The sequence below is a fragment of the Metopolophium dirhodum genome, chromosome 1 (genome assembly GCF_019925205.1).
Source record: "Metopolophium dirhodum isolate CAU chromosome 1, ASM1992520v1, whole genome shotgun sequence".
Classification (NCBI taxonomy): Eukaryota; Metazoa; Arthropoda; class Insecta; order Hemiptera; family Aphididae; genus Metopolophium; species Metopolophium dirhodum.
In genome coordinates, this window is record NC_083560.1 from 28,745,512 (window position 1) to 28,749,476 (window position 3,965).

The 3,965-nt window shown below is 29.4% G+C and overlaps 1 pseudogene; it reads right to left on the bottom strand.

The window, feature by feature from the left end:
* Positions 1 to 373: 373 nt before the first annotated feature.
* On the bottom strand, positions 374 to 3,557 carry LOC132935555 (uncharacterized; annotated as a pseudogene).
* Positions 3,558 to 3,965: the final 408 nt, after the last annotated feature.

Here is a 3,965-nt window from a genome sequence, read left to right on the forward strand (position 1 = left end):
GAGCAAAATATAATTAAATTAATAAATCGTTATTTATTTTAATTACCTACTATTTAATTCACTAAACAGTTTAGAAATTAACAATTTTGTAATATTATGATGTGGATATGTACTAAAAAATAACAGGTTGACCAAGATGGAAAAAAAATAAGTTAGAAAAAAATATGAATACGAATATTTTAAACATAGCAGGAATGATAGTACATTAACCAGTTCAATCTAGGAGACGGTCACTTTCGTTCAAACAAATAAATATTTTTAACATAATATATTATAATGGTCCAGTGTCAACCCTTTTTTGTCTATTCAATTGATTTCAAAGTATTCCAAATATCAAACAAATACTAACCGCAAACAATAATATTTACACTTGTCAAATCCATGGCTTAACCAATTTAGCGAATGGTGCTTCGACAACCAAGTATAACGCTAAGACCATCACGTAACTCTTAAATGTATCATATATCCAAGCATCGATCTGAAAACGAATGAGTTTCATACCATAAAATTATTATAATAAAAATTCAGTGGTCAGTTATCCAAACTCGAGACGCATCGAGATTAAATTTTAACTCATCGATTAATTTAAATTTTAAATGTATCAACACAAAATGTCATCTTACCACGGATATTGGTGAAAGGTATACAGGCAATCTCTGCGAACTTTGAGACATCATCATGACTGTGAGGTTTACTAAGAAAACAGAGTACGAGAGTCTCCCCAAAGTCACAGTAATTCTGTTTTTAAATAATTTTAAAAGAGGACCTGTAAAAGAAAAAAATCATTTTATTTGATTTTATATTCTGACTGAAGTGATGAATGTAAATAATAGAAAGGTGTTATGTTTCACTAGTCATTGAGAATAAGGTCATTTTAATATGAATATATGAATAGATCCATTGATAAATTAGTGAATAAAAAAAACAGTAATGAGCAAAGACTTGAGTCAACTTTTATGTCTTTAAAGTAATTCGCAATTTTGACGATCTTGTAGACATATATCTATTATTATGGTATTTAATCGTCATTGCAGGCTGCGATATAATATGTGAGCTTGGAGGGGGGGAGCTATTATAGTCATCTCAATTTATTATAATTTCAGACCACCCACTTAAAAAATTACATTGTATACTTATAAGGAATATAGGAGTTTTTCCTTTGTAGTATATTTATAATTCGTCATAAAATATATTAGTTGATATATTGGTATTATATTATATTTGGTACATTACAACATACAGTGCGGCGGATTGGTTTTTAATTTTTGTATTGTACCTATGAAATTTATATTTTACAATCTGATATGGTAATAATAATAATATATGTATAATAATTAAATGTGCAATATAAATACTGTATAGATATCTCGATGATGGACGTGAGTATATTATAGTGTATTATTTTTTTTCGGGATTGGGCAACATTTGGCCATTTTCTTTTTAATGTCTACTTGACAATATAATAATTAAGATAGTACTATATAAACCCCGTTGGCCAGTTCATATTTAATTAATTCGTGATTTATGATGATAGAGGAACGCGTATAAGATAATACCAATACAAAGTTATAATATATTTACCTTCATAACCTTTATTTTATTTATATATGGCGTCTTCAACCATAGTTTACCATAGGTGATGTTAAACTCGGGGCTGTCACCCGTCATAAGGGATGAGTCATAATATAGTATTATAAAATTGTATAGATACAAATTAAATATTTGCTGTGATTCTTCAATGTCGTAAGGCCAAAATGTCGGGATTATAATGTAATATTGTACATTGAATTTATATACGTTCATAAAATGAACTTAATTGAAACGAAGAATGTTCAAACTATTTTATTTTGTTCTGAGAATTTTGTAGAGACAATATAAATGTGTGGTAATAACACGCAAGTGAAAAACAAAATCTGAATTTGTCCCAAACCTTCTCAGTTTTACCCATGGTTGAAATATACAGGTTATTGCATAATGACTCGGATTTTTATCATCATAAACAAAATGGCTGCGTAAAGGGGTATCACAAATATACATTTTTCTCGTCATCAAAAAAACGCTGACAAAAGCTAACAAATTCAAAGTTCCCGCGCATGTATACTTGATTATTATTGGCTCCCTTTACGCTGCCATTTTTGTTTTTATCATTAAATATTTGATCTAGAAGGGGTATGAATGCAATAACCTTGTATATTTCAACCTTGATTCTACCGTATTATTAAAACACAAGTCATAAACTACTCAAAGCCCATTTATTTAATAAAATGTATATATTACCATATCCAGACGTTAACAAGCAAATGACAATCCACATGCTTGGAAGTGTCCATGTACAATGGTTAGCGATCGAGTATAAAGCATGTTCCAACAGATAATAAGGTAATTAATTGTCGAGTGAAGAATTTGGCACCATAAACCTGAACACAGACGCCAATCAGGAAAACAACGAATGTTCCAATGTAATCTGTCATCTATATACACGAAATTAACAAAATTTGAATTATTTTAAATCGATAAATAAATATAATTTGAGCGTTATTCGTAAAGTATGGAATTACTTGTGAAAATTTAAATTTATTTTCCTTCAACTTTTCCACGATGAAGCTCGTGGCTAAACCGAAGAAGAAATGCGTGGCTCGCATGTACCTCAATCTATATGTTTTATTTAATGATATGAAAACTCTTATGTTTTCTAGATATCTGAAATTAGTTTAATATTTAATAAATTAGTTATTAGTTTATTACATACCTATAGGCTATAATTAAATTAAATTATTATAGACAAACATTTATCACAATTTCTAGGTTAGATTTTACTGTATACCTATTGAATGTCTAAACATTTTTATTTTTATTTTTCGACAGTAATTAAAATATTGATTTACAAGATTAAAAGTAATTTGGAAAAAAAAAACATTATATTAATCATTAATGTATTGATTGTAGAGTAACTTATGTATATAAAATAACCACGATACATTTAAATATAATTAAATCATATTGTGTACTGTATACACTATATTTTATATACTGACAAACACATACAAATAATTATTTTTCTTCCTTATTTTTCTTTAGCTTTTGATTATTGATTTAAAGAGCTATTTTTTAAAAAATGTTATCAACAAAATAGGTGATTTCAAATTAATTTTGAATAAATATATCTTAATTAAGTTCAATAGCAAGTAGTTACCCAAAGATTATTCTATTGCCACTATTTTCAGCTCAAAATTTAAACAAATAAAAGAACAAAATGATTGAACTTTTGGAAAATTTTTTTCTGTCGTTGTGATTATAAATTTGTTGTGATTACTTATAGGCTTAGTATACAATATTATTTTTAAGCACACTCACGTGAAACGATCGGCCCCGTCGATTATGTCGTGGGTGACCGACTCCTTGGTGTTGGACACGTCGCCGTACAGCACGTCGCCGATAATACCGAACTGCTGGAGCAAGTCCACACTGCGACCGATGTCCACGTTGGCGGCCGCGTCCACGCAGACAGCCGCCCTCAGCGCAAGCATCAGGATCGCCGCGACGGCCAACGCGTCCATTATTGCGGTCGTCGGATCCGTGAAGTGCAGACACCGGGTGAGTGGTGGTGAGTGGTGACGTAAGTTTGTCACCTTTATCAAAAAAAAAAATGTCTACAAGAAAGTCAAATTAAATTTTTATGAGCGTTTGAAATTCATATTTTTACAACATATGATATTCACTTGATTTCTCATGTAACGATTTTCTTATTTTGTTGCAATTAAAAAACTAATGACTGTCAATACTAGAAAATTTCACTGAATGTTTATATTATCGTTTTCTATACACGATAAAATTTTGAAAATAATTTGACTCTTTTTGAGCTGTTAACGGACATTGTCAGTTTTCAATTTTTTTAGTTTTTTTTTCTATAAATATCAATAAAATTCTATTTGTTAGGCAATTAAACGTGAAAATTTAATGCAAGG